Source organism: Sceloporus undulatus, chromosome 3 (assembly GCF_019175285.1).
Source record: "Sceloporus undulatus isolate JIND9_A2432 ecotype Alabama chromosome 3, SceUnd_v1.1, whole genome shotgun sequence".
Lineage (NCBI taxonomy): Eukaryota > Metazoa > Chordata > Lepidosauria > Squamata > Phrynosomatidae > Sceloporus > Sceloporus undulatus.
Window position 1 is genome coordinate 41,441,725 of NC_056524.1, and position 15,863 is coordinate 41,457,587.

At 38.4% G+C, this 15,863-nt stretch overlaps 1 protein-coding gene across 9 annotated transcripts in view; it reads left to right on the forward strand.

Moving 5' to 3' along the window:
- Positions 1-15,863, forward strand: part of ZBTB20 (zinc finger and BTB domain containing 20) — a 642,360-nt gene that overhangs the window by 501,535 nt on the left and 124,962 nt on the right. Inside the window, exon 1 of one of the 9 annotated variants that reach the window (XM_042458102.1) lies at positions 9,644-9,928. The exons of 7 other annotated variants lie outside the window; for them this stretch is intronic. The gene's annotated coding sequence lies outside the window, so the exon portion shown is untranslated. Of the gene's footprint in view, positions 1-9,643; positions 9,929-13,672; positions 13,743-15,863 lie in introns of those variants that run through there. One more of the 9 variants, XM_042458104.1, reaches the window with a different exon arrangement.

Below are 15,863 nucleotides of genomic sequence, written 5' to 3' on the forward strand. Positions count from 1 at the left end.
AAAAGTGAAATGAAAAGGGGAATCATATAAATATATCCTGGCACTTGTATTTATTTGTGCTTCAAGATTGCACCCCAGTAACTGCAATTTAATTTTGTTCTTTTTTATGTACATGAGGATTGCCTGCATCACTACTCTCTATTATAACATATTGCTTTTAATACCTTATAACACTGTCAAATTTTAACAATTCATTGAATATCTGCCTCAGGCTGGTTTCTTTTATTTGGAAAGTTTCAGAAAACATGGTTCAGAATTTGTAGAGTACAGGGAGATAGAATTTTTTTTCTTTTTCTTTTTTGCCAGTGAAATAAAAACCCTGCACCTGTTCCCATGTAATGCTTTGGAGCAGGAGAGTCAAACTCATTCTTTGGAGAGGTTAAATAATTCATTCACTTAGGGGTTGTTGATAGTGCATATTTAAAAGTCAGTGTTTCTGAGCTGGTGATTTCATAACTAACAGCGTGAATTAGCATTTGCTGGCTGGAAGCAGAAGTGATGACTGTTGTCTGCCTGTAATATTCCCAACACTGATTTGCTGGCTTCTCCATTCTCACTTGCTTTTCTGTGAAGGACATAGCAAATCTATATGTAGCAATGGCTGGTGTCCTGAATGTAGAGAGTGTCATGTATGAAAGGATATGTAATAGGTAATCGCTATCTTTATGAGAGGAAAGTAAACTTTTGAGAGCGAATTCAGTGAGTCCAATATTAATGCTACTTAGAGTAATTTCTATGCCTTTTTCACCCAGCACATAGTTAAAATATAGAAGAATTCCCTACCAAATGTTGTGAAGGTGCCCGCCAACTTAGGTGAGCTTTAAAAGGGTCTTGTAGGACAGAGATGTTTTGAAAACATGGTGTGGTTGCTACATTACCAATTCTTCAAAAAGGAGGAAGTTGTGAAGTCTATGGCAGAGATGACTTTCTTTCTAATGAACAGTTAAAAACTAATATATTTGCATTTGCCTGAAGAAAATTCTAATAGAGTACAATACATAAATATCCCCAAAAAGCATGTAATTCCAAATTTTGCAAACTAGGTGAAGCAACAAAAGATTACAAAGATTTTATCAAACAAAATACATTGGCTAAGATCCAGATAGATATTTAAGGTTCAAAATTCAGTCTAATTTTGGACTTTTCTCCTTTTTGAATAGCAGGCCTCTGTGCCATATCACAAATTAGTTTTGAAACTCCTCTGTTCCAAAAGAGATTTGCTATGAGAACTGATTGTTGAGAAATCTCTGTTTGCTTTCTGGTTGCTTGTTTGTGTTTTTAAAACAGAAGCCCATTTCCAAAGTAACTGAAAATAAGCCCCAAATGACATAACCCTAGATATCATAGAACCCCATTTGCCGTATAGGGCAAGTTCCTCTGAGAAGACTCTGCTTCTTTGTTCCACTTTATTTGATTTCTATAAGATCAAGCCCTTCTGAACTGCTACACCAGAGCTGTGGAACACCTTTCTATGGACTGTGCATCTATCACTGTCTCTACTGTCCTTCCACAAATAGGTTAAGACATTTTTGTATCAGTGTGTGTTCAACTGTCAGTTCATAGGTTTGTTGTTGCCATTCTCTATGGCCTATTGCCTGAAGTCTTTTTGGATTGGATTTAAGTTGTATTTTCCTTGTTTTATATTGTTGTTATTTTCTATTAAGTTCAAATTCACCCTGAAATAACATTTCAAACCACTTTGAAATTTGATATATCAATAAATCACTGACAGATTAATGACCGATGTGATGCTTCAAAGCAGCAAGGGGCAGTTTGTACCATACAAGTGAGACATGGGGATGGGCACATAACCCTTTCCTGCTTTAGTTTGCCATGAGCTAAAGTATGAATAGCTCATTACAGGATCGCAAATATACTCATTGGTCTTTCCAGACCCCATTGTGAACAATCTTCAAATACACATGAAAAATGAAATTGGAAAATTGTATTTTACACCATCTTACATGGCAGCAGTGAGTGTGACTATAAAGTAGGAAGTTTTACACCTTGTTAGAACTGGGAAATGTCAGTGGCTGCTTCATTCCATGACTTATGTAACTGTGTACCAGACTTATCCAAAAGGGATTATAACCTCTTCTTTGGATGGTTGCAGCCCAGAAGCGTTATAACATATTTAAAAGGAAAAAATATGTATCTAGAATATATAATCCCTGTTTTTAAAAAATGGTGTTAACTGCCCTCGAGTCAACCCTGACCCTGTGTAGTATGAGACATCTCCAAGACCCCCATCTTCCTGCAGGTTCAGGCCCACAAACTCCCTAGCCATGTGGCCTGTAGCCTTCCTCTCTTTCTATTACCTTCCACCTTTCCTAGTATTATTGTCTTTCCAGTGAATCATACCTTCTCATAATGTGTCCAAAGTACAACAGCCTCAGTTTCAGCAGCCTGGCTTCTAGGGGAAGTTCAGGCTTGATCTATTCAAGGACCCATTTGTTTGTCTTTTTGGGCCATCCACAGTTTCCTCAGCACTTCTGAAGCACCATGGCTTAAATGAGTTGATTTTCTTGCTATCCACCTTCTTCACTGTCCAGCTCTCACATCCATACATGGTGATGACTTGGACAATGCTAACAGGTATATATATTTACACACATAGTTGCCTTGCCATTCCTTATCTTTTTCTTGTTTCTTGACTGCAGTCTCTTTTCTAATCAACATTTGATCCAGGGAATGGGAAACTATTGAACTATTTTGATTTCCTCATTATCTAGTTTGAATTTATGTGGCTCCTCCTTGGTCATTTGTTTTCTTTATGTTCAGCAGTAAGCCTGCCTTTGCACATTCTTTAACTTTCATTACTAATTGTTCCAAGTCTATGATGTTTTCCACTAGTATTGTGGTGTCATCTGGATATCTTATGCTCCTATCTTCACTCCTCCTTCTTCTGAGTCTAAACCTGCTCATTATATTTTCTGCATATGTTACCTTTCTTTTAAAAATGGTGTGTGAGTGTGATGTAGAAGAGAAGTAGAATTACATGACCCTCCTGATGTTGTTAAATTGCAACTCCAAACATTCCATACAGTTTGGTATGTCTACAAAAGCTGCTGGGAGTTGCAGTTACACAACATTAGGAGTTCCACATGTAATCCAAACCCTCAGGTATACTGTGGGAAAGAATAAGTGATAGTGGTTGTCCAAATCACAACCCCTGTTCCACTTCTGAACTGATTTGCTATTGTTACAGTTATTCCATTTCAGTTACTACTGTCTGTATATCAGGGTTAATGGTTATATACTTAATAAATGTATAGTATAGAATGGTTAACATTTAACAATAATCAGATTTAATTTGTACTATTTGGACTAGGAATGAATACAGAAATCGATTAACTGGTGCAATTATGTAATTTATTGGTTAATTCATGTGTTGACACTTGATCAAAAGCCCAGCCGATATTAAACATTCTGCAAGCAAAGGGAGCCTAAGCCCTCTCAGTAGCCTCTGAGAAAGTGTTTTGTTCTGTCAGCGCTATTGTTAATAGGCTTTGTATGTCTCATGATGTTCTAGTGGTAAAAACGAATGTGCATGGAGTCTTGCCCAAAGAACACAAGGGAGTGAAAGGAATAATAGAAGGTGACTGGCTTGATTCTTTAAATTTAAATTATACATTAATTTAAATAGGGTAGGTGGGTTAATTAATGTCATATAATCTTGCCCTGCTCAGGCGTAACTTCAGACTTGTGATTTAGGTTAGGTAAGTAACAGGCTCCCATAGGATTTAAAATTGGTCAGGGCTTTGTAGTTTCCCATTTCCAAACTCTAGCAACCACATTTATCAAATTACAGTTCTGTGGAGTATTATTATGTGAAATTCTGTTTTATCTTAAATACAGAGTTAAAAAATAGTTACTACTGCAAAGCATGAATAAAAATAAATAATAAAAGCTTTATTTCTAGCCCGCCTTTCCAAAGATCAAGGCGGGTTACAGTGGTGGATTTTGCAATCCAACAGCATACAAATTACAATAAAAACATTATCAAAATTTTACAATTACATTATATAAAACAACAACAACAATAATAATTCCAGGCTAGCAGCGATTGTAACAAGGGTGAGGGGGAGAGGGATCACAACAGGGCTATTGGGGGTATGCCTGTTTGAAAAGATACGTTTTCAGCCCTTTTTTAAATTGGGCTAGGGAGGGGGTCGAGCGGAGCTCGTCGGGGATCGAGTTCCAGAGCTTAGGGACCTGGAAGGTACTGTATTAATTTAATACAGTAATGCAAATCATTGTATGGTGTGTGTTTTTTTTAAAAACCACAACAACGATATTTCTCAGACACTGAACCTACAGAGTACACAAGTGTTTCCATGCTCATGAAACAGTATCTTATTTAGGAATGTCTGGCTTCATGTAAAGTTGTTAAACTCCTGTTTTGATTACTGCTATTTGTATCTTCTCTTTTATTAATTAAAACCTATAAGCCTGAACTCAAATTTAGTTGGGCTGAGTTAAGTGAAATCCAGGTAGTAGATTTTTAAAATTAATGGCATGCATACACTAATAATATAGCAACCATAATTTTTGTTTTTCCTGTAGTGTGACATGCTTTTACTCTGGTATAGTTTAGAGACCGTGACCTCCATTAGGTGCAGCTTTGAGGGGCATTGGATCCTTCTGTTATCTGATAGCCTGGGTCATCCCTTTCTTCTTCCTTTTTTCCAGTGACTGCTCATGAACAGACAAATACAACAGATCCAGCTGGGCCTCAGACTGGGGCAGCAGTGCTTTGGTGCACATAACAGGAAGTTAGTTTTATTGAGTCTAGTGAATAACCCCTTACTGAATTCTGTAGAACTTTTGGGAAAATATGTATAAGATTAGGTTAGAAGGATTATAGATTCACTGGATTTACTAGGCTTACCCATATCCCATTGTATTGTAGAACAATAATTCTATCGAGTCTGGCCATCAGATACCCATCTGTATTGTGGCAGAAACAGGGCTGGCATTAACCCTGGTAGGCTTGTAATTGGAGCCATTTCATAAATGAGTCGTGTTACAATCCCTTTTCTTGTCTACAAAAATAACATGAAGAGACATTTTCTAATGAGATAATCTTGTCAAGAATTTAAGTTGCTACTTCTACCAGTTCCTGTGACTTTCAGAATCAACACAAAGACAGAAATACGATAGAATTTTTGAAGACCCATATCCATCAGAGTTCAAGGCTGAAATCTTTTGAATTGTCTTGGTCAATATCTACACCTGCAGTTACACAGGGAGCTATGACCTTGCTTATTCCCCTGGACCACTGAGTGGTATTTGATAGTATTGATCATCAGATCCTCCTAAGCTGATATACTCTAGTGGGAGTTTGATACATTGATTGGCAGAAGTTCCACTTATGTCTGATGGGTCAGTGTGAAACAGAAGTATAGGGTACCTGCTGTTTTGTCCAATTAGACATGACCTATGAGTGTCTTAAGATTCCATATTTCTTTGAATGATTTTAATATTTATATACAATCTTTAAGAGAGATTGTCATTTTGGAGTGCAGTCTAATCAATATAACCCAGCTCTAATTTTCTTTTCCACCAAATTCAGAAACAGTATTTGATTCCATGTGCAAAGTTCTGAATATAGTCGCAAGACGGCCAAAGGGTTCTGTTCAAATCTAGACAAGATATTATTATTATTATTATTATATTGTCTAGATTTGAACAGAAGCTTCAGCCATCTTTGACTCTATTTATTAAAGTTGTACTTCTTGTTGTTCTTTCCTGAATCTCCCCATGGATCGAGGCAGGGAGCAATAATAATTAACAGATAAACAACATCAGGAAGAAAAAGTCCTCTGACTGACAGTTGCCAAACTAGGAGTTTATCTCATGGGAGGCTAAATGCTTAAATCCTGGGCAAAAACAGGATTTAAATCCAGGAAAAATCCCAAAAAAGTGATATTGTTTTCACACTAATGAGGGACATTGAGCATTAACATGAAAATAAATGGCACAGAAAGTGGACAAAGTTGGCCATTTTTTACATTCGGGATAATTTTGTCCACTTTCCTGCCGTTTATTTTTGTATTAATGCTCAATGCCCACAACGTCATGTGAAAATGATCCTGCTTTTGTGGGAATTCCCTATTTTAAATCCTGTTTCTGCATGGGAAAACCCCCATGTGATAAACACCCTAGTTCTGGCTGACTGCAGTAAATGTCTGCCAGAGGACCTGAGAGTATGGGGCAGATTGTATGGGAATAGGCAATCCTGTAGGTGACCTCAACCCAAACCATGTAAGTAATAACCAACACTTTGTACCTTACCCAGAAACTAACTAGCAGCCAGTGGAGTGCTTTTAATATTGGTGTAATGTGATCACTCCTGGATATCCTAGTAATTAATCTGACTGCCATGTTTTGAAATCTTAGAAATTTGCAAACTTGATACAGTCTACATACTATGGTAATCTACCGTTTGGATTGTACACTATGCATTGAAGTGTCTTTGAAGATTGTTTGGAAATTGTCTTTCCAGAAAGCATTCTCTGATTCATCTACTGATAAGTATAAATCCCAAAAAGTAAATTCCTCAAATTTTTGCTCAAATATACTGACTGCTTTTACTTCCTAACCCAATTCCAACTGTTCAGATTAACTGTAAAAACACACTGTCTGGTTCCTCCATACTATATAGAGCAGCACTCCCTCTCATATGTCTCTTCTTGGTGTTTTAATTACCGGTCTTTTGGATTCTGATTTGTGGCTTGGAAAAATATAGGGTAGTATTAATTAGTTTATCGTTGGTTTTACAGTCTACTGGGTGTTAAAAACTGGAGTTTTGGTGCATCCGTGGTTCAGATTCTATCCATGAATCTAGGAATCAGTGAATCGGTGAGGCATCATCATATGATGTGATATGTTCCAAGCTGGATGATGATGATGATGATGATGATCTATCCTACAATTGCTGCACTTGGTGGCAGCTGTACTGCTTTGTCAGGTATTTTTGACAGACCTATACTTTATAACAATAACTATTATAAAGGACGAGGGGAGGAAGGGTAGAATGGATAGTTAATAGCCTGGAATTCATATAGTTAATGCTATTATCTTAACCTTATTTAAAATATCGAGTACATATTATTCCTTTTAAGGGTAATCTTACTGCTGGAAATCAAAGACAAAATAATAAAGGCATGTAATTCAAAATGGTTTTTGGTAATAGCTATTTATATCACCATCGTATTGACACCAGTGTGCTGAATGGATTTCTTGCCAACACAGCTTTGGACAGTCAAATGTAGCGCACTTTGTAATAGCAATATAAATGTTACATGTTTCCCTGTTTGAGGTACCAATTATGGCAGGTTTTCAGAAGTGTCATAAATATCTCACCTGCTTGCTACACAGCACTTCAGTGTGATGTCTATCACTAGGATTAATCCATTTGTATCTCAGATTGCATCCAAGGTCTGAATGAATAAATTATTCTGCACCTGGTTTTTTAGTGAGAATTTCACTCCTTTCCTTAAAGACTTTCTGTACTACAACAAATTGCTTATTCATAATACCTAGCATTGCCATTCTGTCTAGAAGAGTCATGTTTCTCTAGCTACCATTTATATCAACTTTCCCCCCTGGATTGCCTGTTGTTATTCATCTATTTTTGTTTGACTTGTTTGAACTTAGGGATAGTGGGCAGCTGATATAAAATATCGACACAGTTAAATGAATTAATTTTTATAAACATGCAGTAATATTTATAAATATGTTATTTAATATTTATAAAGTGCCTGCAGTTTAGAGACCCAGCATGGTGCAAAGGTTGAAGGCATGGGCTATGACTCTGGAGACTGAGGTTAGAATCCCCACTGGGTGACCTTAGGCAAGTCAGAACGCTCTCAGTCTCAAAGGGTTGTTCCGAAAGTAAAAAGCTGCCGGTTTTCTCTGCTTTGTGTTCGGATTAACTTCGTGTTATTTCACGTTAACAGCGATGTTGTGTGATAAACTTCGGGGATTTCTGGGTTTTCTCCAATTTAACTCTCCTTTAAATCCCATTTTCATGCAGGATCTCGCTAGTGTGATAAATGCCCATGTAACAGAGGAGTGGAATAGCAAAGTTTAGGTATGAGCTAATCCAGACATCAGCTTCTTCTCACTTTACACTGGAATACCTTAGTGTATACCAGGAACTCAATTCTTTGGTGGATATATTAATATAATAGCATCTAATATGTCTTTATAGAAAGAAGATGAGGGGAAGCAGAACCAGGACTATGGTGGGTGAGAGGGTATTTTATCCTTTCTCTCTTTCGGTGGTCCTGATGTAAATTATACCTACTTTCCCTGAGTCTTATACACTGACTTTTCCCTGAATTCTCTAGTGACACCAACAGTAGATGTCTACTGCACTTTCACTGGTCTTGTTACATTTTGTGTCCTCAGTAAGGACCAGTGATGACAATCATATACATTTGAAGCATCTTCCCCTTTTTGGTTGTAACTCTGATCAACCACTGTGGCAAGGAAGATGCTGGACTAGAAGGACCTTTGGCCTGATTCAGCAGGACCTAGAAGTGAAGTAGGAGCTACTTTCTGCCCTGTAGAAGATTCATTTGTTTCCTGATGAAGGGCCCCATTATGCATCTGTGGTGGCCGTCTGCCACATATAGGCATACGGATCTGACAACACTGAACTGTTCCTTAAGAGGAATTGGAACAAAGTTGTTGCGGTTTTCGACAATGTACCTTCATGTAGTTTTTTTTTGTGGGCTTTTCTGATGATGTTTGGCCAGCATCTGTGGTTGGCATCTTCAGAGAAAGGCTTCACATTGTACCTTGTTGTCTTTGTGTTTATACATCTGTAGGTTAAAAAAAAGAAGAAAATGAGATAGTGGTGGGAGGAGGTTATATCGCTGCTAAGAAAACACCTTATTGTATTAATGCCATTTTTTATTTGTACTTTTGGTGGTTGTTTGGAACAGTTACCTTGCCAGCCTGGCTGATCAGAACCCGCCAAGTCTTGTGTGTGTGTTGTGTGTGTGTGTTGTGTGTGTGTGTGTGCAATATTCACGTTTTCCCTTTTGGTTCAGCAGAGCCCACTGACAGATCATTCAAATTCAATTGTTTTATGTCTAAGCCGAGCAGCTAATTAAAGTAGGGATGATTAACCTGACTGGCAGTGTCGCTCTCTCCCTTCTCTCTCTCTCTGGCTTTCTCTCCTCTTCCAATCAGTCTTTCCCTCTCTCTCTCTCTCTCATATATATATATATATATATATGCACACATAGACACACTCTCTCTCTCTCTCTCTCTCACTCACTCACTCTCTGTCTTTGCTCTACTGTTGTGGGTTTTTTTTATTATTATTATTTCCTCCCCTCTCTCTCCTTCTCCCTTCTTCTTCTTTCCCTCCTCTCTCCTAAACGTGGTCTGCTTGCTGATGGCAGAATGGCACTCGGAGATTTGTGCATTGTGTCTGGTTTCCTGCGGGCAGGCTGACCCAGTGCCTCCAGGGACTTATCAATAGACCACTCAGAAGAGACAGAGACAGGAGGAAAGCAGGAGCAGGAGGAGGAGGAGGAGGAGGAGGAGGAGGGGTGGGGGGAGAGACAGAAAGAGAGAGAGAGAGAGAATCAATATCAAGAATAGAAGCAGCTCCGAAGCCATTTTTTTTTTAAATTTAAGGGGGGAGGGAAGAGAAGAAGAAGAAGAAGAAGAAGAAGAAGAAAGTGCACCAGGACTTGGAAAGAGGGGTGACAAAGAAGGGTTTTTGTTTTTCCCCCAAAGAGGCAGTGGAGGAGGTGCTCCTAAATTGGGAAGGATACCGTTGCCTCCGTCTTGGGAGTGGAAAAGAGATATAGATATAGATATATATATCTATATACATACACATATATATATATATGTAAAAAGAGAGCGAGGCGAACTCCTGGCTGCTTAGCATTCCCTCCAGGTAGGAGATGTGTGTTGGCTCTCCCTTCCTCTCCTCTCAGGGAAAGAAGGCGCCTCTCCAAGCTCTCTCTCTCTCTCTCTCTCTCTCTCTCTCTCTGGCTTCTTGTTTCTTTCCTCCTCTCTTTCTTCGGCTCCTTCTTTGGAAAGGCGAGGGAGAGAACGTGTTGTTGTTGTTGTTGTCGTCTTTGGTGTGTGGTGGTGGGGATGGAGATGGGGAGGAGGAGGAGTGGGGGGAGGAAATGTTTGTTGTGGTTTTGTGGCGGAAGGAAGGAAGGAGGGATGGATGAAGGGTGACCAGGAGGAGGAGGAGGAGGCTCTCCTCCTCAGAGGCAACCCCAAAAGGGGGGTTACCCAAGTTCAGGCCGAGCAGGTGGATTGCCGAAGGGGAGTTGCTCCTGAACGCTTGACCGCCAGTTTTGAAAACAAAACCACCACCAAAATAATAAAATCAAAGAGGGTGAAGGAAGGAAGGAAGAAGCAGGGAAACAACCCCCCTCCTTCCCTGCACCGCCTCCTCTCTTTTACGCGCGCTGTTTCCTTCCCTCTCTCTCTCTCTCTCTTCTTCTCCTTCTCTCTTTCTCTCCTCCCGCCTTTCTCTCTCTCTCTTTTCCCTCCTAAGCAGACAGCGGGGGGGGGGGCTCCTGGCTCTCGGCCAGCCCCAAAGCCTCTAAGTGTTTTGCACTTGTTTCAGGGAGTCGCTGCTGCCGCTGCCGCCTCCCGGGGATTTGCTTTTCCCCTCCTTTCTCTCTCTTTCTCCCTCTCTTTTTTCTTTCTTTCTTCTTCTTTTCCCTCCAGCATTTTTCACTAGAGAACAAAGAGTTCTTTACAAAGGGAAGAGAGAAGAGTGCAAGCTTAACGCCGCACATAGGGCTTCGTTTCCACCACCCCCCTTTTCCATATATATATATATATATATATGGAAAAGGGGGGGTGGATGATTTTAAAATTATATATATATATATATATAATTTTAAAATTCCCAACAGGTTTCTTTCCTAATTACTAAAAAAAAGGGGGGAGGTGGAAAGGAAAGTAGTTTTCTTGAAGGAGTGAGAGCTTTGGAAAATAGCCCTTGAAACATGTAGATCTTGGTTGGCCAACTTTTACCTGTTTGTGAGCAAAAAAGAGAGGAGGGGGGAGTTAAGTTGTAATAGTCTCTTCTCCACCTTCATTTCTCTCTGGAAAGACATTTCACCTGGGCAAGAAAAAAAAAGTGAGGCGGATTGCAAAGATGTGTTGGAGTCATAAACCTGAAGGAAGGGTTGAGGGACGGTTCCTCCACTTTTTGCCCTCCCAGCCTCTTGCAGTTTAGTCAGGGCTTATGGAAAAGAAAGTGCATGGACACTACATATTGCCAGGGGCAGTGTCCTTAGAGTGCTTACACTGCAAGAGGTGGCTGTTTGTTTGGTTCCTTCCTATTCCTGCCCTTCATCTCTGTCACTTAGGCAGCCTGTGAAGCCATAGATCACACTCATATTGTAGATTTCTTTTTTTCATCTATCTACATCTTAAGAAACATTACTTTCCACCTTCAAACCTCTAGGTAAATGCAGCATTGCACAGAATATTATCACTAATACTGTAAGATGACAAAGTAGGTAGTTGACTAGTATTTGAGCAATCTGAATCTGAATCTTTTGAGTATCTGAATCTGCATTCAAACATCTGCAGTTCTTCTTGCCATTCAGTGAATTGAGAGTAGGCAGCCTCATGAACATTTACAAGCTCAGAGAAGGGACGCTTTCAATCAAAGTCATTACTGTTAATTAATTACTATTTTAATAAAAAACACTACCTGTGTGATTGCACTAAGAGCAGGTGTGTAAACATGTATGCATTCCCCATCGCTGCTGTCTTATATCCTGCTTTACATATATGCAAAATGTGGGATTCTAGACTGGAAAGGGTTGTGGAAGTGGTTTTGGGACACAAAGGCTGATGATGATCACAACCGGGACTAATTTTGTTTTTTGATTCTCCCCTCTCCTGAAAGAGGTGATCCATTACAGTCACATATGTGCTGCATATATTTATATAACACAGTTCTTGGCAGTGCCACATGCTTACTAGATGTTATTTCAAAAGGAATGTGCTGTGTTTACTCAGGAGGTACAAAGACGAGTTTGTCCTGCAGTTAACTGCTCTAATTCTGGAGTAACTTAACTGCAGCAACTGGGGTGAGACCTGCCTCATAATGGATCCTTACCTTCACAAATTTCGTGGCTGAGTGTGAAATGCCTAAAAAAAACAACAACATAGAAATGCTGGGTGTTTATTTGAAAGACAGTAGAAATGAAATAACTTTGGCCAAATTTTACTTAAGGAAAGTTACAATTTTCTCCACGCGTCACCAGAACATATTTGCATTGTACTGTAGTTACTTTTTGGGTTTGCTGTATTATAATCTTTAAAGGTTATAATATAATTAAACAAACAATAAACACCATTGGTCATTGTCATTTACATAGCAAAAAAACCAACAACACACATTTGTCTGTACCTCCTGCATCTCTTTGCTTAAGATATCCTTTTCCTTTTTGTTACTGTTCTGTGACATTGTATGTGTCCGTTTTTTGTGTCTGTAATCCCAGAGGTGGCAACAGGAGGGAGGGAGAATCTGTGCCAAAACCTCCATAAATCTTTTCATTCTCAACTAAAGGGGATCTTCTACCATCTTTGCATCCAGAAGTACAGTGAAAGATGATAGTTGGGTTTTTGTGTGTGTGTGTGTGTGTGAGATTCTTCATGGACCTGACCTAAGACTAAAGCATTCACGATAGAAAAGACAGAAATGGGGAGGGGGAGAAAATAGGAAAATAAAAGCTCTTTGAGCAGAAACACACTGGCTCTTTCTTCCTTCAGGCAATCTGCTCCAGCTCCTGGCTACGTGTCCTGCACTATCAGATATCATATGACTCTTTCCTTGGACTCCTGTTAGCAGAATGGGCCTGTTAGAACTCTGTTTGTTTTCTTTGCTTTCCATTTCCTTCTCCCCTGTTCCCATGTCTCTGTCTCTGTCGCTGATCTTTTCTTTTCTCTGCTGTTTGTTCCTCTGCTGTACATAAAGACAAAGCATTAATTAATCCCATAGTCTTTTTTCAGTTAGGTGACCAAATCTCTTTTCTTTTAGGATTCTCAGTTATCCTTTCCCTCCACTACTATCTCTTTTGCATGTATGGACATATATGCATGCATTCCTTTTTAATATACTGTACGTTCTTTTGATTTCCTGTGATAATATGATGGGTAGAAATTACTTTACCTGATACAAGTAACAATGTCAAGTGTAATATAAGTTTCTATTTACATTTACCATTGTGTAAACTTATTTGTATTAACATATTTTTGGAGAGTTAAGTTTGCAGTGTGTGTTCTGTTTGCTGAAATGTGTACATGTGTGTGAATTGTGGTGGAAGGTCAGGTGCACCTAGTAGGAAGATTTTTTCCTGAGGTCACTGAGAGAGAACTGTGTAATTCAAATTAAGCTAATAATTGTAAATATTAAGTGCACCCTTTAACAAGTATTACCATCTGCTAACAGAATAGGAAAGACAATCATCAATTAATATTCCCATTAGCAATTTTTACAAGTCAACATTATCCATAACAACAACAATGATAATAAATAAAAGCAGTGCTTTTTCTATTCTTTCCTGTTATCCCAGCAAAAGTTGTCTAATGGCTTCCTTGTTTTGTTAGAAATCAAAAGTCAGATGGACCAGTATGAGTTCTGATGGTGGACCATTCTAATTAGCTCAGCAGACTTAAGATGTATGACCCTTGGGGACCTATAATATTGAAAAACCAGGCTCTAGGTATGCTTTCTTTGAAAACACTTTGTTCTTACTCCTGCTATCCTATCCCTATTTATATGTGATACAGCAAAGCTGGTTTATCACGCAGATAAAGTTTTGACTAAAGTTGCCCAGAGCTGGACTGTAAGTTGCATACTGTGTTACTATCAGAAATTATCTCATATCATGTCGCTTTGACATGTTGTACCTACCTGTTCAGGTTGGTCTCTAAAGTTGCTCTGATTTTTATATTAACTTCCCTTAGGCTGTAGCACATTTCTTTAAAACAACAACAACAACAACATTCCCTGTTATTTATGTTTGATTATTTGCTTTCAGCTTACTGTGGTTCATTATTTTTTTCAGACTCATAAGTATTCCATGTTCCATTTTGTGAGATTCCCCTCCTTAATATTCTGAAACACATGTGATTTATGTCATGTCTGAGTTGTATACTGTTTTTATTTCAAATGTCTATCTGTACAAAATTATGAGGCCTGATAATTTCCTTTCAGTTTTGGCAGTATTTTGGAATTTCACTAAGATATATAAATGGAATAATTTCACTCAAATAAAACTTACAACATTTATGTTCAGTGCCTAAAGCTGGGACCAGGAAAATTCCTATTTACAATCTCACTTTAGCCCCAAATTCTTAACATAACCTTATTCAACCACTTGCCAGACTCAGCTCTGAAATTGTTAAATTGATAATAATAATACTGGTCTACTTTGCTGTGTTGTTGTAAGGATTACTAGAACGATATAAATAATCTTACACTTAAAATATGTACATAAATGCTAAGTATTTATAATCTGTCTAGAAACGTGTCATTCAGTTACTGTCATTACAGTATTATAGTAATAATTCATATTTCTGTTAAACTGAAGTAACATATTTTCTATAAAAGCTGTCATTCCATAGTTTCAACAGCTTTTAAAAAAACGTTTCCCTTTCCTACATTGTTCCTCATCTTCATATGAACATGACTGGAGAAACTTTCTAACTGCTGAAAACATTTCTAAGGCTTTTTGTATTCCAGCTTCATTTTAAATATTTCATATCTGCATTTAATAACTGAGTAACATCTAGTTTTAACCTGCTCCAGAAAAATGGTTTGGAACTACATGTTATAAACATTTAAATACTTAATATGCATAATGCATTGCATTACCCATTTTCACACACCAAAGTTCTGAGTAGTTGTGTATATGTTCCGTGTCTCTCTCTCTCTCTCTCTCTCTCTCTCTATATATATATATATATATATATATATATATATATATATGAGAAAGACTTTTTGAGAGGATGGTCAGGACTGGAAAACCCTAGACAGCTGGTTTCCTTGGTTCTTACAGGTTTAGCCATGACACCTGTTCAGGGGTGATAGTTTACACATTTGATGCCTGCACCCTGAGAAAATGTATACTTGTACATTAAAATTTGTAATAGTTTTCCACAAGTGCAGGCAAGTATTAATCTTGTTGATTTGGCAGTCAGTATAAGGATGAGAGAAAGGAGTGCCATCATATATGAAGAAAATCTGCTCTGTCTTAAAAGGTTGAGATCAGGTGACTTTCCCTCAATAAACCATGTTCTAAGTATAATGGTCCCTTTTTTAAATATTGTATAGGAAGAACATTCTAGGAACATTAAAAGCTGTTCAATGTGGTCCAAGTGAGTTACAGTTTTCTCGCTTACAAATACATCATGCAAGGTTAAGAAGGCCCTACCAGAAAGGGTTGCAGCTGGTGGTTCAAAGAGTGCAGAAGGAACTTGTCTTAAAGAGGGCTATGTACATTTGTGCGTATGTAATTTTTGCAGTCTGTGTTAAATGATTCTTGCTTCTGTTTTATTTTTTGAACAAACGTATCAGAGCCTTGTGATTATTTAGATGGCTATTTGCCAAGAACAAAGCCAACTTGTGTAACCTATGTGCAAGTGGTTCAACAGAGTGTTGCTCAAAGGCCCCAACAGAATAACTACTGGGAGGAGAAGCAGATTTTCCTTTACCATACAGATTTTCCTGTACTAAGCAGCTCTCTGCAGTTAGATTCCAGAGACTTGATTCCTTGTTGAAATGGAATCTATGGAGTTTATCATATGTGAAGCAAAGTGCCCAAATCCCGTGGATAAATGGG